The sequence below is a fragment of the Dama dama genome, chromosome 26 (assembly GCF_033118175.1).
Source record: "Dama dama isolate Ldn47 chromosome 26, ASM3311817v1, whole genome shotgun sequence".
Taxonomy (NCBI): domain Eukaryota; kingdom Metazoa; phylum Chordata; class Mammalia; order Artiodactyla; family Cervidae; genus Dama; species Dama dama.
Window position 1 is genome coordinate 35,545,666 of NC_083706.1, and position 22,264 is coordinate 35,567,929.

The window sequence follows — 22,264 nt, forward strand, 5'->3', positions numbered from 1 at the left end:
TCTCACTTCTCTAATTAAATTTGCTCTTTGGAACTTGGGGAAGGCCTAGGAGGCTAAAGTTTTTCAAACAAGAAACAGGGAACCCAAGGGGTGAGGGGGGGGGGTCTGTCCCTGAAAAGGCCCCACAGGGTCCTTCTCAGTTTTATTCATTTCTGGCAGTGGTCTCTGATTTTGTCGTTACACATTATTATTTTCACAACTAAGATGGCATGATTCAAGTTGATAACTTATTCAGCTGACTTGGCCTAGAATGATCTTGACCAATTCTAAAAAATAAATTTGCTTTCAGGGCATAAATACTTTCTACCATTAAGTTTCATAAATATTTATTAAGTAACTAACCACAAGCAATATGATATGTTACTACGTAGGTAGCCCTGGAGAATTCAAAAGAATCTTCTCATTTTTATAAAAAATTTTTTTAATTGAGGTGAAATTTATGTAGTATAAAATTAACCATTTTAAAGTATACAATTCAGTGGTATTTAGTAAATTCACGGTGTTGTAAAACTACCAATTACTCTGTGCATGCATACCAAGTTGCTTCAGTCATGTCCGACTCTTTGCAACCCTATGGAACGGTAGCCCACCAGGCTCTGCTGTCCATGGGATTCTCTAGGCAAGAATACTAGAGTGGGTTGCCATTCCCTCTTCTGGGGGATCTTCCCGACCCAGGGGTTGGACCTGCCATCTCTTATGTCTCCTGCTTTGGCAGGTGGGTTCATTATCACTGTTACACTGAGAAAGCCCACCAACTACTCTACCTGGTTCTAAAATATTTTCATCACCCAAAAGAAAACTCTTTCTCTATCCACTGTACAGTCATTCTCTATTTTACCCTCCACCTAAGCCTCTTGTATGCACCAATCTGCTTTCTCTCCATGTGGATTTACCTATTCTGAACATTCCTGTAAGTGGGATCATATGGTATATGACCTTTTATTATATGATTTTTTTTTTACTTAGGATAAAGTTTTTAAGGTTCATCTACATTGCAGAATGTATCAATGCTCTGTCCCTTTTTATGCCTGGATAACATCAGCGTGGATTCTGTGTGGATTCGCCACATTTTGTGTGTTCATTCATCTACTGATGGACACTTGGGTTGGTTCCACCATTTAGCTGTCATGAATAGTGTTAAATATTGTAAGCATTTGTGTACATGTATTTTTGGGGTATCTGTTTTCAGTTCTTTGGGGAATATGCCTAGAAGTAGAATTGCTAAGTCATATGGTAATTCTGTGTTTAACTTTTGAGGAACTACTAAAATGTTTCCACAGTGGCCACACCATTTCACATGCCCACCAGTAATATATGAGGGTTTCAGCTTATGAATAGCCTCATCAATGCAGGTCATTTTCCATTTTTTAAGTAATAGCCATCCTAGTGACATGAAATATTGTCTCACCATGGTTTTGATTTGCATTACCCTTAGGACTAATGATGTTGACTTTTCTATCCTATGTTTGTTGGCCATTTGTATATCTTCTTTCTTCCATCTCTGTTGGTAATTCCAATCGAATTTATAAAAGTGTTCTGAACAATAATAGCCTCACTAGGATGAGTGAAGTACTTCACAAGAGGATTGATTTTAGGCAGAAAATAGTCAGCTTGCTCTGCAAATTATAGTGTGATTGTTTAAAAACCATTTTTATTATTTTGTGTTTATTATATTTATTATCATATTACACACAAGTGTTGTTATATTGGTTAAAATATGAACTTGTGAGTGTCTTCTCAGTCATAAGCATTATCTTATTCTCTGTAATAGCTTAGGTCTTTTAGAAAGTTACTCAATTTGAGCCAGATCTATGATCAAACTTTTAGTAATTCATAGCCTTTTGAGATATCACTATAGGTTTTGTTTGTGGAATAAAGTTTCATAAATTGTATACTATCCCAATATGTATCTTTTGCTATATAAAGTATATACATACGTGCATAAAAGATGGGAGAGAGAGAAAGAGGGGAGCATCTTAGGACTCAGAGAGATATTGAAGTTAGATTTCAACAATTCAACTCAACAATTATTTCCATGTAGCATATTTATTCTATTATCTCACCTGAAATAAAACTCCCTTTCTCTCACTCAGAAAGTGAAAGATATCTTTGTTAATATTTCCAAGGGAAGTTGCTGCTCATTTTTCCTCATTAACTCCAGAGGTATATGTACAAAGATTAGACACTCTAACAAAGAAAGGCCTAGAGCAAATGTTCTTTATCTGGAGAAAGAGAAATACCCCAGCACTATTTGTTGTGCCAGTCGATAACCCCCATAGTAGTTTTGTGTACTCAAACATTTTGCTTTGAGCACCCACAGTGTTGCAGAAATTGTCCAGGCTCTGGCCATATAGCAGTGAACAAAACAAGACTTACGTTCTATCAGGGGAGATGGATACGTGAGCAAATATATGAGGTAGTTTTTGTAAGTGTTGTGAAGCAAAATAGAATGTGGTGTCAGGAGCATGACGGGGCTGCTTGAAGACAGAGTGGTCAAGGAAGGCATCTCTGAGGACATGCAGATTTGTGAAGAAACTGTGAGTATCAGGAAAAGGGAACAACATGAGATCGGGCGGGCTTCATCATTGGAGGGATGGCTTGGAGGTCAATATAGAGGAAGTGACATGATTTCAAGAGTGGTAGCAGATAAGTTGAAATAGTCAATTTAGGATAGGCCAGTGCTGAAGGTTTATTGTGGGCTTCCCAGGTGGCTCAAGGGTAAGGAATCCAGCTGCCAATGCAGGAGACTCAGGTTCGATCCCTGGGTCAGGAAGATCCCCTGGAGGAAGAAATGGCAACCCATTCCAGTATTCTTGCCTGGAAAATTCCATGGGCAGAGGAGCCTGGCAAGCTACAGTCTGTGGGGTCAGAGTCAGACACAATTGAGCACACATACGCAAAGGTTTATTATACTTGGAATTGCAAGGATCACATGTATCTGTCTTTGTGTTGGGAACCAAGTCTAGCTTCCAGTGGTGTAAAGAGAGTCTGTATTAGTTTCCTGTCATCGCTGTAACAAATAACTGCAAGTTTAGTGGCTTAAGCCACACAGGTTTATTTTCTTATGGTTCTGAATTATGCCAGTAGGGCTGCATTTCTTTGGAAACTCTAGTGCGTGTGCTAGGTGCGTGCTAAGTCTCTTCAGTCAAATCTGACTCTTTGTGACCCCATAGACTTTAGTCCACCAGAATCCTCTGTCCATGGGATTCTCTGGGCAGGAATACTGGAGTGAGTTGCCATTTCCTTCTCCAGGGCATCTTCCTGACCTAGGAATTGAACCCATGTCTCTTGTATCTCCTGCCCTGACAGACGAATTCTTTACCACTAGCACCACCTGCGAAGCTCTGGAGGAGAATTCATTTCCTTGCCTTTACTTTCATGTAGAGTCCACCCACACTTTTTGGCACCTGGCCCCTTTCTCCATCTTCAAAGTCAGTAGCATTGCTTCTTCTCATCTCTAACATCAGCTCTGGTCCTTACATCTTCTCCCCTGATTCTCATCCTCTTGCCCCCCTTTTCTAAGGACTCTTGTAGTTAGACTGAACCCACCCAGATAATCCAGGATAATCTCAAGATCTAATTTAATCACACTTGCAAAGTCTCTTCTGTCATATAAGGTAACATATGCACAGGGAAGCCTGGCGTGCTGCAGTCCATGTGGTCGCAAAGTGTTGGACACGACTGAGCGACAGAACAACAGGAACAAGCACAGATTCTAGGGGTTAGGATGTGGCCATCTGGGGTGGAGGAATTGGAGTGTTCTTCAGCCCATCACTGTGGGCTTTCTTGCTGAAGAGAAGTCTGATTTCTTTGCCAGTGCTAGTCCTAGCCCTCTCCAGGCTGTATTTTTCCTATTGAAGGTTTCATTTTTAAGGTTCTTTCCCTTCACTTTCTGGCCAATGGCAAGGTAAAAATTTAAATACGTTAGAATTTTGGATTGCAAAATTTGTTGGATTGCAAAGACATGAGGGCAAAGATGGCCTTCGTTGTTATTTAGGTGCTAAGGTGTGTCTGACTCTTTTGCAGCCCCATGGACTGTGGCCCACCAGGCTTCTCTGACCATGGGATTTCCCAGGCAAGAATACTGGAGTGGGCTGCCATTTCCTCCAGGGGATCTTCCCGATCCAGGGATCAACCCCATATCTCCTGTACTTGGCATGCAGATTCTTTACCACTGAGACACCAGGGAAGTCAAAGATGGCCTTATCAATCTCTTTATCCCCAGTGCCTAATAGAAGTCAAAGTACATGTCCAGTCGCTATGGAAAGTGGTGCACTTTCCTGGTGATCCAGTGGTTAAGAATCCACCTGCCAATGCAGGGGACACGGGTTCGATCCCTGGTCTGGGAAGATTCCACATATTGTGAGGCAACTAGGCCCGTGCCCCACAACTGCTGAAACCCTAACACCCTGGAGTCCGTGCTCTGCAACAAGAAAAGCCACTGCAATGAGAAGCCCGAACACTGCAACGAGAGAGTAGCCCCTGCTTGCTGCAACTAGAAAAAGCCTGTGGGCAGCCATAAAGAGATAAATAAGCAAAAAAAATTTTTAAATGCATAGAAGATGGTGGTGGTGATTACATTATGAAATGAAGGAGGGTTTATGGTTTTCTTAAAGATGCCCATAGAAATTATGAGATTTTCTAATTCCAAGTATGAATACAGATGTATTATATGTAAATCATATTTATTGTACATCCTTTCCCTGGACAGTTCCTGGGGTGAAAAAAAAGCTAGAAAGTGTCAGAGATGGAATTTTACCATCTCAGAAAGAGAAGAACATATTTCTGGTACCCAGGCTAAATTTTCCTTTTGGTGGTATTTTTAAAAACACGTGAAGTTGCAGCATTTGAATTTCTATCCAGCCCCACTTTTGGTGAGGAATCAGCTAAATATTAAATTAAGTAATATGGGCTTTCTTCTAATGTAGCTAACACCTCTCTGTGATGAAGAAATAGTTTGGCCTCATAATGGTATCTCCAGAAAATGCCCTTGAGTGTGGGGATGGAAGGTGATACAAATTAGTGAGAGACGTGGCTGTCAGAAGCTGAAGGTTGTACTAGCCTCTTGACGGGGCATGTAGAGGCTCTTGTGTGTAGGAGGCCCTTTGCTTGCAGCGTTGTCTCACTGCATGGCAGTCCCGTGGAGTTGTTTACTGCTGAGTGTGCTGCCAAGGGGAGTGAAAAATTCCAAAGAGACACTTATTGAAAGGGAGCCCAAACAGAGCAGTGTGCTCTTCCAGGACTAGAATTCTCAGCCCTGGAATAATGAAATTCAAATTAAAGGAGCGTTCAGACCGCTGCTCCGATTCATCTGGAGTGTTCCCTGCAATATGTTATTCATCACTGGGAACAACCTGTAAGATGCGCCATCTGTAACACATAGCATCACAGACCTCGTCAGAGAGCAGACGGTGTGATCCAAGCTGACCTCTGAAAAACAGTCAACAGAATTGCTGCTCCTGTATTTTCACCTTCCTGTGGTTTGCACTTTCTGCTAAGGTGATTTCTGTGACAAGAGGAGGATGAAAATCTCGGATACCTGATGAAAATAAATAATGTGATTTGACTCTTTCTTACAATAGTCCCTGGTGTGGTAAAGCATCTGCCTACAATGCAGGAGACCCGGGTTCGATCCCTGGGTCAGGAAGATCCCCTGGAGAAGGAAATGGCAACCCACTCCAGTATTCTTGCCTGGAAAATCCCATGGATGGAGGAGCCTGGTAGGCTACAGCCCATGGGGTCGCAATGAGTCAGACACCACTTCACTTTACTTCACTTTACAATAATAAGATGAGTATTCATAGATATTCTTTATTTAAGATTAAAAGCCTTTATTTTACTATCACATGAAAATCCTCTAGTCATGTATGGATGAAGTATGTCCAGGAAGCCACAGTCAGTCATATCAATTTTATCTAATTTTAGAGGAAATTTAAGAAATATCAAGTCTTTGATTTGGTGACATGTTTGGTTACAGTTGTAGGATCTCTGTAGGTACTGTGTGTTGCTCAGTTGCTCGGTCGTGTCTGACTCTTGGCGGCCTCATGGACTGCAATACTCCAGGCTTCCCTGTAATTCACTGTCTCCTGGAGTTTGCTCAAACTGTTGTCCATTGAATCAGTGATGCCATCCAACCACCTCATCATCTGTCATCCCCTTCTCCTGCCTTCAGTCTTTCCCACCAGCAGGGTCTTTTCCAATAAGTAGTCTCTTTGCATCAGGTGGATGTAGTATTGGAGCTTCAGCTTTAGCATTAGTCCTTCCAATGAATATTCAAGGTTGATTTTCTTTAGAATTGACTGGTTTGATCTCCTTGCTGTCCAAGGGACTCTTCAAGAGTCTTCTCCAGCACCAGAGTTCAAAAGCTTCAATTCTTTGGTGCTCAGCCTTCCTTATGGTCTAACTATACATCCATATATGACTACTGCGAAAATCATAGCTTTGACTATACAGACCTTTGTTGGCAAAGTGATGTTCTCTGCTTTTTATATATGCTGTCTAGGTTATCATACATTTTCTTCCAAGGAGCAAGTGTCTTTTAATTTCATAGCTGCTGTCACTATCTGCAGTGATTTTGGAGCCCAAGAAAATAAAATCTGTCACTGCTTCCACATTTTCCCCATCTATTTGCCGTGAAGTGATGGGACCAAATGACATGATCTTAGTTTTTTGAATGTTGAATTTTAAGCCAGTTTTTTCACTCTCCTCTTTCATTCTCATCAAGAGGCCCTTTAGTTCCTCTTCACTTTCTGCCATTAGAATGGTATCATATGCATGTCTGAGGTTGTTGATATTTCTCCTGGAAATCTTAATGTACTGTATTTCCAGTTCCAACTCATTTACCCAAGTAATTTTAATACTAAACACCTATCCCCTTATTATAGATCAAATATAAATACTTAGTAAAACTAATGCTAAGTAGACAACTATCATTAATCCTTTATGGAGTTGTTACATAGGTGCCCAGTGTTCAGTCGTGTCCAACTCTTTGTGATCCCATGGCCTGTAGACCACCAGGTTCCTCTGTTCATGGAATTTTCCAGGCAATAATATTGGAGTAAGTTGCCATTTCCTACTCCAGAGGATCTTCCCAACCTAGGGATCAAACCTGCGTCTTTTTCATCTTCTGCGTTGGCAGACAGATTCTTTACCACTGTGCCACCTGGAAAGCCCCATTACATAGGCTAAATGAGTTAGTATTAGTAGAGCCCCATTCCTGAGATATTATTTATAAAATGAATAAAGAACATGAGAGTGGATTCCGCTTATGCATCTCTCTTGGTAAGACAAAGTAAATTCCTTTGTTTATCTGAACTTAATAAAGCAGGTCTGTATCATACTTAATTCACTTGGGGTAACAGTAAGGGGATCTTTTGTACTCCAAGTCTCTCTCACAGTAAGTTACTCATAGGTCTTCTTAGTAAGCAATGTGTTATGTTTTTTGTTGTTGTTTGATTGGTTGCTTTGTTGGTTGATTTTGGTGTTTTTTTTTTTTCTTGGTTGGGGTGGGGGGCACACCGTGCAATTTGTGGGATCTTAGTTCCCTAACCAGGATCGAACCTGGGCCATGGCAGTGAAAGTATGAAATCTAACCACTGGACCGCCAGCAAATTCCCAGTGCTTCATGTTTTTGTTACTTGAAGAAACACAAGCTATAGGAATGCCTTATACCACAAATTCTTTCTTCTCTCTCTCTCTTCAACAGCAGAGTTCCTTGTTGGAAGTCATGAGGCAGGGATTAAAGTGCTTTATGCAAAAACGGAACATCCTTCTCAGGTTTTAATAAAAGGTTTTTTTTGTTTGTTGTTAATAGTAGCTGATTTATATATGGTGTACTTCAAGGAGATTTAAGCTTCTTTAAGGAGAGCAATCTTTGGAACCCTTCCTGGTTCCATCTACATGACCTGCAGCGGTGCTCTGCTGATGGAACACCCATTGACTATGCACTCAGTTGAAGACTTTCTCACTCCAACAGGGAAAATACAAGGCCATGGATCTAACTGCACTCCCAAATCCAACAAAATGGGTCTTATCAGCAAAGGAAGTTTAGATCCTGTTCCTTGCAACTGTATATGCATCTTAGAAATGTTGGACTTCTCATTAAGGGCTCAGTGAAAATCATTTGGTCATGTCTGACACTTTGTGACCCAATGGACTATAAAGTCCATGGAATTCTCCAGGTGAGAATTCTGGAGTGGGTAGCCTTTCTCTTCTCTGGGGGATTTTCCTAACCCAGGGATCGATCCCAGGTCTCCTGCATTGCAGGCGGATTCTTTACTAGCTGAGCCACAAGGGAAGCCCTTCATAAAGGGCAGGTATTCTAAAAAAGCACCATTAAGAGACATAGTGAGTAGAAAAGGAAAAAAATAATGGTAGCCCTAAGACTCTTTCTTATTCTGTAGGGCTGTTTTCATGGAATCTATTCCATTTCTAGGATTATGGTACAGTGCCATTTATTCTGGAAATTTATAACTAAGGTATGAAAGTAAGTAATGAGGGAACTAAGCCAGAAACACACTGCCATAGACTGACCTTGAAATCCCAGTAAGGAACTGAGATGGATCACTTCCCAGGTCTGCCGCCCATCACCCAAACCACCTCGGCCGGACCCTCTCTTGACCTGATGCTAAGCCAATGCTCACTGTGTATTCGTCCAGAATTGGAGAAGCAAAAGTGCATGGACCACCCAAAGGAGAACCTTAAGCTGTTTCCTTTCCCCCACCTCAAGCACTGGCTAAAGCTCACCTAGAGACGCTGCTTCTTTGAAATCCACATGATACTGTTCTCTCAGTTCAGTTCAGTTCAGTCTCTCAGTCATGTCCGACTCTTTGCGACCCCATGAATCGCAGCACACCAGGCCTCCCTGTCCATCACCAACTCCCGGAGTTTACTCAAACTCATGTCCATCGAGTCAGTGATGCCATTCAGCCATCTCATCCTCTGTCGTCCCCTTCTCCTCCTGCCTTTAGGCTGCTTCTATTTGTAGGACACTAAGTATGTTTTTATACCTTCTCCTGGGTATCTACATTTTACGTATGTATTTGTTATATTTTAAAAATTACATTTTACAAGGCAGTATTACTCAGCCATAAAAAGGAATGAATCTGAGTCAGTTCTAGTGAGGTGGATGAATCTAGAGCCTGTTATACGGAATAAAGTAAGTCAGAAAAAGAAAAAGAAATGTAGTATCTTAATGCATATATTTAGAATCCAGAAAAATGCTACTAATCAACCTACTTGCAAGGCAGCAGTAGAGAATGCAGACATAGAAAACAGGCTTGTGGACAGAGCAGTGGAAAGAGAGGGTGAGACGAATTGAAAGTAGTGCTAAAACGTGTACATTAACTAATGTAAAATAGATAGCCAGTGGGAACTTGCTATGTAATGCAGGGAGCTCAGCCTGGTGCTCTGTGACAACCTAGAGCGGTGGGATGGGGTGGGAGGTGGGAGGAAGGTTCAGGAGGGAGGGGACACATGTGTACCTGTGGCTGATTCACGTTGTTGTAAGGCAGAAACCAACACAATATTGTAACGCAATTTAATTATCCTCCAATTAAAAATAAAATTTTAAAAACCTATTTAGAGCTCCCCAACTTACTAACATACCTTAAACTGGTATTTCCTAAAATTGGCAAATGCAATTTTGAATGTTTGACTTTTTAACTAATAAATTTTCTTTTTTTTAGGATGACTTTTAGGTTCACAGGAAAACTGAGCTGATAATATGGAGAGTTCCCATTTATTCTTGTCTCCAGACATGTACAACTCTCCCTATTATCCACATCCCCCACCAGAGTGGTACATTTGTTACAATGGATGGACCTACCTTAACCTATCATTGTCATCCAAAATCTATCATGGTCTACATTAGAAATCACCTTTTTTCTTAACAACATGATTTTTTATTTGCTGCATAAATAGTGGTAATCTGTGGCACTTGATACTTTGTCCAGACATGAAGGTTCAGTTTAGTTCAGTCACTCAGTTGTGTCTGACTCTTTGCGACCCCAGGTACTGCAGCACGCCAGGCTTCCCTGTCCATCATCAACTCCTGGAGTTTACTCACTCATGTCCATTGAGTTGGTGATGCCATCCAACCGTCTCATCCTCTGTTTTCCCCTTCTCCTCCCGGCTTCAATCTTTCCCAGCATCAGGGTCTTTTCAAATGAGTCAGTTCTTTGCATCAGGTGGCCAAAGAATTGGAGTTTCAGCTTCAGCATCAGTTCTTCAATGAATATGCAGGAGTGACTTCTTTTAGGATGGACTGGTTGGATCTCCTTGCAGTCCAAGGGACTCTCAAGAGTCTTCTCCAACACCACAGTTCAAAAGTATCAATTCTTCAGCACTCAGCTTTCTTTATACATGAAAGAAGTTTCATGAAGTCAGTAGTTGCCATTTTGAAAAGGGTCTTGTTTCATAAACTCAAGATAGACCTGTTCATCACAATCCATTAGTACCCCCTCAGTCCTTTATAAATGGAATTTTCTTCTACTTCTATCCATTTCCCAGGGCTTATGGACCCATTCATATTCTCCATATTTAGAATCAAAGGTTCCTTTCTGAAGAGATCCTAATTTTAACGTAAAACGTGGGGCAAGTTCCTGAATTCCCACTTTCTTTTCACTCTTGAATATGTATCTGTGACATCTGAAGAATATATAATCCTGTTGATTGTGGAATGTGGCAACCTGCCTTCCAATAAACTGAGGATTAAGGGGAAAGAGAGTTGCAAACATATATCCAATAGAATGACCCCGTTGTGTTGTTAAAATTGTTCAAAATTATTTCAGGTACTGTTGGCTCTTTGCCTCTTCTCTCTCTCTTTTTTTTTTTTTTTTTTGCCTCTTCTCTTAATTTCTTTAACTTCCCTGGTGGTTCAGATGGTAAAGCGTTTGTCTACAATGCAGGAGACCCGGATTCGGTCCCTGGGTTGGGATTCAATTCCCCTGGAGAAGGAAATGGCAACCCACTCCAGTACCCTTGCCTAGAAAATCCCATGGTCGGAGGAGTCTGGTAGGCAATAGTCCATGGGGTCGCAAAGAATCAGACATGACTGAGTGACTCCACTTTGTTTAATTTCTTTATGCAGATGAACACTGCTTAAACTGAGCAACTGAGCCGTTTGGCAGCTGACTCAGAATTAATCCATTTGGTATTTTATGATCTTATTAATAAAAATCAGGTCTGTGAAATCTCTTGAGATGGCACTGTGAAATAATTTTTTCAGAGCTAGTGCTCTCCTGTAAGAAGCATGTGAGTTTCGTATAACTGTAGAGAGATGGCCATAGAGTCGTACTGTTCTCCCATGAGATCACCCTGATGTGGTGATGAGGATCTTGGGAGAAGTCTATTGAAGTAAGAAGCAAATTCGTCTGTAGCTTCGTCATAAACAACCTCTTCATCGTTAGGATATATACTACGTTTTCATCATACATTTCACTGGTTGTCAGTGGTCTTGGGTACAGGCTTTGATGGAACCTTATCACTGAGAGCCTCTCTCTCTGAGTTTTTCTTAACTGCCAACTTTTTCTTCCACTGCTGCTATTTCTACCAAATGTTAAGTGTCACCATTGTTTCTTCTTAATTTCTGAAATGCTGAAGCCTGGAGGAAAGGCAGCCGGCTTCAGTGGTTGGACCCTACTTTCTGTCATCCCATCCTCTGTCGCTGCAGCCTCTTGAGTTTCTTCAGGAGTGGCTTTGCACTTCAGGCCTTTCTTTCTGCTCAAAAACCACTTTTTTTTCCCATTTATTTTTATTAGTTGGAGGCTAATTACTTTACAATATTGTAGTGGTTTTTGCCATACATTGATATGAATCAACCACAGATTTACATGTATTCCCCATCCCGATCCCCCCTCCCACCTCCCTCTCTACCCGATCCCTCTGGGTCTTCCCAGTGCACCAGCCCCGAGCACTTGTCTCATGCATCAGCCTGGGCTGGTGATCTGTTTCACCCTAGATAATATACATGTTTCGATGCTGTTCTCTTGAAACATCCCACCCTCGCCTTCTCCCACAGAGTCCAAAAGTCTGTTCTGTACATCTGTGTCTCTTTTTCTGTTTTGCATATAGGGTTATCGTTACCATCTTTCTAAAGTCCATATACATGCATTAGTATACTGTATTGGTCTTTATCTTTCTGGCTTACCTCACTCTGTATAATGGGCTCCAGTTTCATCCATCTCATTAGAACTGATTCAAATGTATTCTTTTTAACGGCTGAGTAATATTCCATGGTGTATATGTACCACAGCTTCCTTATCCATTCGTCTGCTGATGGGCATCTAGGTTGCTTCCATGTCCTGGCTATTATAAACAGTGCTGCGACGAACATTGGGGTGCACGTGTCTCTTTCAGATCTGGTTTCCTCAGTGTGTATGCCCAGAAGTGGGATTGCTGGCTCATACAGCAGTTCTATTTCCAGTTTTTTAAGGAATCTCCACACTGTTCTCCATAGCGGCTGTACTAGTTTGCATTCCCACCAACAGTGTAAGAGGGTTCCCTTTTCTCCACACCCTCTCCAGCATTGCTTGTAGACTTTTGGATCGCAGCCATCCTGACTGGCGTGTAATGGTACCTCATTGTGCAAAAACCACTTTTGATGTTGAACGTTCTGTGGGTTTTGACAAAAGTATAGTAGTATTACACAGAATAGTTTCACTGCCCTGAAAATCCTCTACACTCTGCCTAGCGTTCGTTCTCACCCCTCTATAGCCCCTGACAACCAATCATCTTTTTACTGTCTCCATAGTTTTGCACTTTCCATAATGTCCTGTAGTTTGAATCATACAAACTACTACTTTTCATATTACCTTTTTTAAACGTTTGTTTCCTGCATGTCTTTTCATGGCTTGATAGCTTATTTCTTATTTACTTTTAGCACTGAGTAATATTCCATTGTCTGGATGTACCACAGTTTATTTATCCCTTCACCTACTGAAGGGAGAGGTTACTTCCAAGTTTTGGCAATTATGAATAAAGCTGCTGTAAACTACCCAGGTACAGAGTTTTGTACAGACGTAAGTTTTCAGTTCATTTAGGGAAATACCTGGAAGCGTGATTGTTGGATCATATAGTACGAGTATGTTTAGTTTCATATGAAATTACCAAACTGCCTTCCAAAGTGGCTGTACCACTTTGTATTGCCACCAGCAATGAATGTGAGTTCCTGTTATTCCTCATCTTTATCAGCATTTGACATGGTGGCCATTCTAATAGATGGGTGTCATTGCTATTCCTTAGCTAAGTTGTGTCTGACTCTTTGTGACCCTGTGGGCTGCAACACGCTAGGCTTCCATGTCCTTCACCATCCCCTGGAGTTTGCTTAAACTCATGTCCATTGAGTCGGTGATGCCATCCAACCATCTCATCCTCTGTCGTCCCCTTCTCCTCCTGCCCTCAGTCTTTCCCAGCAACAGGTTATCTTATTGTTGCTTTAATTTGCATCTCCTGAATGACATATGATGTTGTGCATCTTTTCATATGCTTACTTGCCATCTATATATTTTCTTTGAAGAGGTGTCTGTTCATATCCTTTGCCATTTAAAAATTGGGTTATTTTATTTTTGAGTTTTTAGTTCTTTATTTATTTTGAATAACAGTCCTTTATCAGATGTGTCTTTTGCAAATGTTTTCCAGGCTGAGGCTTGAGTTCTCATTCTTTTGACATTCTCTAAAAAAAAAACGGTTTTAATTTTAATGAAGTCTTATCGACTGCCTTTTGTGGATCTTATCTTTGGTGGTATATCTAAAAAATCATCGCCTTACTCAACGTCATATGGATGTCTCTCCTTTGTTATCTTTAGGAGCTTTATAGTTCTTGCTTTACATGTAGGCCCAGGATCCATTTTGAGTTAATTTTTATGAGGGCTCTAAGATCTCTGGAGTTTGCTTAAACTCACGTCCATTGAGTCGGTGATGCCATCCAACCATCTCATCCTCTGTTGTCCCCTTCTCCTCCTGCCCTCAGTCTTTCCATCTATAGAGATCTCTGTCTAGATTAACTTTTTTTTTTTTTGCATACGGATGTCCAGTTGTTCGTTTTTTTTTTTTTTTAATGAATTTGTAAAATATAGGTTTAAGATTGAAGAAGAAGGTTATTTGGCCACCTGATGCAAAAAACCAACTCATTGGGAAAGACCCTGATGCTGGGAAAGACTGAAGGCAAAAGGAGAAGAGGGCGGGAGAGGGTGAGATGGTCAGATAGCATCACTGACTCAGTGGACATGAATTTGAACAAACTCTAGGAGACAGTGGAGGACAGAGGAGCCTGGCGTGCTGCAGTTCACAAGATCACAAAGCGTTGGATGCGGCTTAGCGACTGAACAAGAAGATTATGTGAATTAGAGAGGTGGCTCCTAGTCACCAGAGTGATGCGGGATGCTCTCTGTGTGGACTGACCCAGAAGTAAAAGATTCTTTCTAGAAAAATAATAAATCACTCATTTAATGAAAAAAAAAAAAAGATTGAAGTAGAAACAATCTTGGTTTAGAAGCAAATATTTTACATATCAAGGTGGTGTCATGAAATGACTCTGACAATTACATTCATTCTATTTTTAGAAAACAATAAAAGGAAAATGTGTCCACAGACCTCATTTTTACTGTACTTCAATGGGCCTTCCTGGCAGTGGGTTGCCTTGTAGCTCAGAGGGTAGAGAGTCTGTCTGCAGTGCAGGAGACCTGGGCTTGATCCCTGGGTTGGGAAGATCCTCTGGAGAAGGAAATGGCACCATACTTGGGGCTTCCCTGCTGGCTCAGAGGGTAAAGAGTCTGCCTGCAATGCGGGAGACCCGGGTTTAATCTCTGGGTCGGGAAGAACCCCTGGAGGAGGAAATGACAACCCACTCCAGTGTTCTTGCCTAGAGAACCCCCGTGGACAGAGGAGCCTGGAGGTCTACAGTCCATGGAGTCACAAAGAGTCTGATATGACTGAGTGACTAATGCTAATGAGTCTTTACTAGCAAAGTAAAATAATCTCATGTAGAAAATGACCTAGAAAATTTTAGGTTCCAAGTCCCATTTTCACCTTATTCTGTGTGGTAATTTTAGGAAAAGTATTTCTTTTTTTCATTGCAGACAGCCTAGCAATAACAATATAATTATTGAATTGTAACCCTTTTCAAGGAAGGTCTTAATATAGTGGAGGACATATAGAAAGTTGTGGAAATTTGCTGCCTATTATGGAATTAAAATCCTTTTCAGGGAAGGTTCTGATGTATCATATATCCTAAACTCTCTTCCAGAAAGTTGCAGCCTAAGAATGTGCTATTCTCTTCAAAGACTGTAATTAAACAAATATATATTCCCTCTGTTTGATCTTGCCAGAATGGGAACACTGAGTCCTGATCATTCAGTGAGAGAACAGTTTTGCTGCAAATGTGAAATTTGCACTTTTCCTTTTTGGTATGTAGCATCCTAAATATTTGAAGCTGGTATTTATACACTTAGAGGCTATTGAAGAAAAGCTGGTGTGATTTTGACATTGAGGTCTCAGGGCCAGCTGTGACTCAAGCTACTAATCAGTTTGTGTTCATTGTATGCTAAGTGTTCACAACAAAGGAGTCTGGTGATGGCGAGGCTGAGTCGGTAAGATGATTTATCTCTTGTCTATTCCATTGGAGAATGAGCCTTGGATTCACGCCAAGATGATAAAAGCCGGCAGCATCTATGTTCTAAGGTGTCAGGCTGATGACTGCACAGCTGGGCACGTGCAGACTGCTGCAGGCAAACCCTGGGTGAGTTGCATGCCACAAATATTTGTTCACTGGATCTGGCTGGCAGAGGAAACAGGAATTGCAGCAGATATCAAACATGGTCTTGTCCCCATGGGATCTCATTGCCACAAATTGACAGCTCTTCACCAATTTAAAAATCAGCACCAGTATTTAAGTTTTTTCATTTTTTTAGGAAGAACAAGCTAATTTAGATAATCCTAGGAATTGAAGTAATTTCTATGCACAGAACATTTACCTACTATAAGAAAATGAAACCTTTTTTAGATTCACTATTAGCATTAAAATGGCCTTATGTATTTAAACATATGACATTTATCCTCTATCTTCTTATTTGCAGAGAGCAGGTGTTATCTCACTTACATACAGTGTATCTTTTCTTTTTTTTTTTTAGCTCAAATTGGATTATACTTTTTTATCATATATCAATAATTTCTAACTTAGCAATATCTCTTTGCTATCCATCTATGTTGATATGTAGGAATATTTTTAAATACTGTTCCATTATTTGGACATACCCAAATATATTTAACTAGTCCACCTTTGTTGGGGGCATTTAGGATGTTTCTTTGTGTGTGTGTTTTCTATTACAAAAATACCACACAAAGCACATATTCAGAAATCTTTGTCCTCTTAAGTATGTTTATAGGACAAGAGAAGAAGAAATAAAGAGCATAGGAAACATAGTGTGTTTCCTATGAGTGTGTTTCCTGAGTGTGTGCTCCGTCACTCAGCCATGTCCGACTCTTTGTGAACCCACAAACTGTAGCCCGCCAGGCTCCTCTGTCCATGGGATTTCCCAGGCAAGAATACTGGAGTGGGTTGGCATTTCCTCCTCCAGGGGATCTTCCCAACCCAGGGATCAAACCCGTGTCTCCTCACATTAGCAGGTGGATTCTTTACCACTGAGCCACCTGGAAGCTCCCAGGAAACATTATGATATTTAGATTTTCTTGGGCTGGCCGTCTATCTGTTTCTAATCCTCAATATATTCTCAGTGATTAATGTTTCCTAAATAGTATTTGTTTTCTCTGCTGCAAAACAAATGACCACAAAGTTAGCAACTTAAAGCAACACACATTGTCTCACAGTTTTTATGCATTAAGAGTCTGTGCACACCTTAGCTGGGTCCTCCCCAAGACTGCAGTCAAGGTGACAGGTGGGGTGGGTTTATATCTGACAGTTCCAGAGAAGAAAGGTCTGCTCCCAAGTTCACTCATGTTGTTGGCAGAAATAAGTTCTTTGTTGCTCTAGGACTCATGGCAGCTTGCTTCTTCAAAGTCAGCAAAGACGGCAAGACTCTAAAGCAAGTCTGCTATCAAGGCAGGCGTCATACAAACCTAACCTAAACACAGGAGAACCAGTCCATCACCTCTGCCATGTAAGATCACACGGTCATGGGAGCAGCATCTCATGCTGCACCACATCTTTGCCATGTTATGTTGATTAGAGGCAAGTCCCTGGCCTCACCCATACTTGAGGGGATTACACCAAGGTGTGAGTCCAAAAAGAGAATTATTACCCTGAATTCACATTTTATTTTATGTTCATGTAGATTGCCCAGTTTTACTTTACAATCTAAATAATATTTGGCCCTTTCAAAATGAATCAAATTGTTCTGAGGGAAAAGTCTTTGAGTTTTGGTGTGATAAACCTGAATCAATGTGAGAGAGGTGACTAAATCTCCATCAGATGATAGAGAATCCAACATGAGTAAAGATAGAGATGACTCAAGCAATATGATTGACAGGCTTGATCCAATTGATCAAATAGATCTATGTAAATTCCTCTTCAGCCTACACACAACATATACAAATATTGGTTGTTTACTAAATCACAGAAGAAGTTTTAAGAACTTTAGAGGATTGATTTGATGCAGAAAACATGCTGTCACTACAATGCAATTAAATTAGGAGTAGATATGGCTGCCATAAAGATAGTGTGTTATGAGTCCTAGCCTGAATGAGTGACAGTTGTTATTGATATCTTCACTTTACTCCATTGATTGTCATTTTATACTTGTCTTTATGGTGCTGTAAATTCCATGGGAAGGACTTCTAACATAGATTTGTTGGGTCAGGAACTCTTCCTGGAAAAGTAACTTGGACTGAAACCCAAAGTATGGACAGACGAGCAAAGTCAACCTGGAGAATCAGAATGCAACAGAATAAAATAATATCCTCAGGCAAAAATCCTGAGGAGAGAGAATGGGGAGCAACTTGCTGTCTGGGGTAAAGTGCAGAGATGGAAGAGAGACGAGCTTAAAGATGAGGCTGGAAGCTAAAGCAGATTTAATAGAACTCATACTTCTAATATACGAATATGGCACTACTTAATTTGAAAATCACTGCAAATGGTGATTGCAGCCATGAAATTAAAAGACACTTACTCCTTGGAAGGAAAGTTATGACCAACCTAGATAGCGCATTAAAAAGCAGAGACATTACTTTGTCAACAGACGTCCGTCTAGTCAAAGCTATGGTTTTTCCAGTAGTCATGTATGGATGTGAGAGTTGGACTACAAAGAAAGCTGAGTGCTGAAGAATTGATGCTTTTGAACTGTGGTGTTGGAGAAGACTCTTGAAGTCCCTTGGACTGCAAGGAGATCCAACCAGTCCATCCTAAAGGAGATCAGTCATGGGTGTTCATTGGAAGGACTGATGTTGAAGCTGAAGCTCCAATACTTTGGCCACCTGATGTGAAGAGCTGACTCATTGGAAAAGACCCTGATGCTGGGAAAGATTGAGGGCAAGAGGAGAAGGGGACGACAGAGGATGAGATGGTTGGATGGCATTACCGACTCAATGGACATGGGTTTGGGTGGACTCCAGCAGTTGGTGATGGACAGGGAGGCCTGGCCCGCCTGCTGCAGTTCATGGGGTCCCAGAGAGTCGGACACGACTGAGCGGCTGAACTGAACTGAACTGAACTGAATTTGAAAAATATTAAAGATATTATTAAAATACAAACAGCATTCTTGGACAGTTGTGCAGTGAGTTAAAAGGTGCCCTCCCCCAAAGATATGTCCATATCCCAACCCCAAGAACCTGTGAATATGAGCTTATTTGGAAAAAGGGTCATTGCAGATGTAATTAAGTTAAGGATCTTGAAGTGAGATCTGCCTGGATTATCCATTGGGCCCTATATCTAGTGATAGATGTCCTTATGAGAAACAGAAGAAGGGAAGATGTGTGTGTGTGTGTGTGTGTGTGTGTGTGTGTGTGTGTTAGGTCACTTCAGTCGTGTCCGACTCTGTGCGACCCTATTGATTGTAGCCCATCAGGCTCCTATCCATGGGATTCTCCAGGCAAGAATACTGGAGTGGATGCCCTCCTCCAGGGGATCTTCCACTCAGGGATGGAACCCATGTCTCCTGCATTGGCAGGTGGATTCTTTACCACTCGTGCCACCTGGAAAGCCTAGAAGAGGAGTTAAAGACACATATAGGAGAAGGCCTGTGAAGACAGAGGCAGAGGTTAGAACTATGTGGCCACATGCCAAGGAATGCCTGGAGCCAGAAGCTGGAAGAGCCCTGGAATGACATTCCCCCAGAACCTTTGGAAGGAGCACTGCCCGGCTAACACCGTGATGTTGGGCTTCTTGTCTCCAGAACTGTGAGAGAATAAATTTCTGCTGTTTATGTTACCAAGTTTGTGGTCATTTGTTATAACAACCACAGGAAACTAATGCAAGTTGCATAGATGAAATTTAGTTCTGTTTTCTTCTTGCAATGCCAAAGAAGGCTTTAGATCTTTATGCAGATGACTAAGTAATAGTGTTTTTCCCACTCCTTTGTGGTCAAAGCTACCTAGAGGCAAGTTACATTACAGCCGACATGGGGTCAGGGAAATTGTATCATTGTTCTGATTGTCAGGAGACCCTTGATTCAGAATGAGCTTTCTATTTCACATACAGTATCTCCAAATTCTTGGTGAGGTCAGATACACTGGCATTGTACTGGTTCAGTTACACAATAAACACTATTTCAATCAAGGCCCTATTATTTTTAAGCACCTGGTTTCTATAATGCTGTCTTATTAGTGACCAGTTTTTAATTGTCTGAATTGAAAATAAGCTTGCTTTTGGAAGTACTCAGAGAACCTAAAAAAAAAAAATCAATTGGCCCGAGCAATGAAGAGCTATGTTAACACAAGTGAATAACATGAGTAAAACAAACGTTTCATTTGAGTCAAGAGTTTGAACCGTCTTATCCTCACAGCCCTCATTAGACCTGGCGATCCGGGTTCTGGTTTGGTCGTGTTGTCTGTCTGTGTGATGCATGGACTTGTCTCCCTCCAAAGTCCATATTGGTTGAGGTCCTAACCCCGTCTCAGAATCAGGTCCTTACAGATGTAATTAGTTAAGATGAGATCACTATGGTGGGCCTTAATCTGATACAACTGATGTTCTTTAAAAAAGGGGAAAATTAGACACAGAGAAAGACACAGGGACAAACAGCATATAAAGATGGAGAGAGAGCAAGTGACGCTTCTACAAGCTAAGACGTGCCAGCAAATCATCAAAGGTGACGGGAGGGACCCGAAACAGATTCTCTCTTTCTCAGGACCACTTTTTCTTGGGCTTTCAGCCTCCAGAACTGTGAGACAATAAATTTATGTTGTTTAAGCTGCCCAGCTTGTGGTACTTAGTGATACAGCAGCCCTAGCAAGTCAGTACAGTTTGCATCCTATTAATTTGCTTGAGAATTGTGTGTGAGCACCAAGACAACACATGAAAATAGGAAGGAAAAGACTCATATTATATTTCAGATGATTTCATCCTAAATTACTTTATAATTAATTATATAAATATATTAATATATTGTATTGCACACATAATAATTAATGCATCATTATTTTACAGACATATCATCCCTAAGCAATTTATATAAATTTCTGCTTAAACAGGTCTTTTTTTTAGCGTGAAATGTTGTACACATAATCTACCCACTGACTCATTGAGTGGTTTCAGAGTTGTATTGGAATAGTTATAATCTCAAACCAAATCTAACTTTACTTATATTTGGAAAATATTTTAATGGCCCAGTTCAGAAATATTTTAAAAAACCGATAGATAGTGTCATATTGTGAACAGGTTATTTATGAAAATTGGTTGATTTGTAGCTCAAAAATAATTAACATTTGGGTTTAGCTCAGTTTGGAATTCAGTAAATTTTGGTAACTTTTTTTGTGTGTGGAGTCAAGTTATTGATCATAACAGTATTCTATCAATTGATCATGACAGTGGATTATAATGAATTATTTCATTTATCTCTGGATATTGAGCCAGGATAATGTACCTAACAATGAACTTTGAAATTTAGTTCTACAAAGCAGTGCTATCCCTGGAGTACAATAGAGGTAAAAGTATAAAACTCACTATGTGCATGGCTCAAAAATGTTCAGGTCTGGATAATGACATTTAATTTTCATCTTTGCTTGCATTTAAAATCAGACCTCTAGGCATTTTTAATCTAGCTCTTTAAAATGTTAAATGTTTTATTTGAAATGCACATTTAGTTTATAAGTAGCAATTTAGTGTTCTGTTTCCATGATGCATTGATATTAAATAAAGCCCTGGAAAGAAGTAATTTATTACAACTTGTTTCTCCTTTGTACAAGTCCCTATATGGACTTGATGTTGCTTGCTGGATATCAAAGGAGATTAGAGGCAGCATGAATTCAGATGAAAGAATAAGCATCTGCCTCTCCTAGGATTTTCAATTAAAATTTTTTTTGTCTCATTAAAGAAAAGTAACAACAGAATTCTAAATAAAACACAAATTTAAAGAGCTAAGTAATGTTCCTTAAATGTTTAATAGCTGATACTTCCAGCTATTAAACATTTATACGTTTTCCGTTGTACTGAAAGTAAAAGTCAACTTACTTGTTGAAGAATACCAAAAATACACTGAAATTTTACACCCTAGTACAGTTATCAGTCTGTATTATTATGACATAGTTACACCCAAATGACTTTTCATGACATGTACTTGAGCTCTTTTAAGACTTAGTTTTCGTAATAGAAGATATGGGTTGTTTATTTAAAGTTAGATTCAGTGATAGAGGGTATGTTTGTAATTGTATGCTTTAGGTCCAGTCTGTATGGGTGCTCAGTTGCTCAGTCGTGTCTGACTCTTTGTGACCCCATGGACTGTAGCCTCCCAGGCTCATCTGTCCATGGAATTTTCCAGACAAGAATACTGGAGTGGCTTGCCGGTTCCTACTCCACGGGATCTTCCCAACCCAGAGATCGAAGCAGTATCTCTTATGCCTCCTGCACTGGTAGGCAGATTCTTTACCACTAGTGCCACCTGGGAAGTCCTTTAGGTCTGATATCTCCAACTTCAAAATGTAAATATAATGAAAGATTTTTGCAGATTTGTTTTAGTGGGGGGTAAATTCTTCACAGGAAGGAAAAACTTCAGGTGCATATATTAAGAATGATCATATTGGCGTTTATAATTCTCCATCTTTCCCATTGTTTGAGAATATAGATGTCTGACCTATGAGATAATTTTTGTTTTATGGT

General features: G+C 40.5%; 1 protein-coding gene and 1 pseudogene across 8 annotated transcripts in view; one reads left to right on the top strand and one right to left on the bottom strand.

Annotated features, from left to right (window-relative positions):
* PHACTR2 (phosphatase and actin regulator 2) overlaps window positions 1-22,264 on the top strand; it is a 214,523-nt gene that overhangs the window by 21,662 nt on the left and 170,597 nt on the right. The gene's annotated exons all lie outside the window — the stretch shown is intronic.
* On the bottom strand, window positions 10,470-12,582 carry LOC133047261 (ribosome production factor 1-like; annotated as a pseudogene).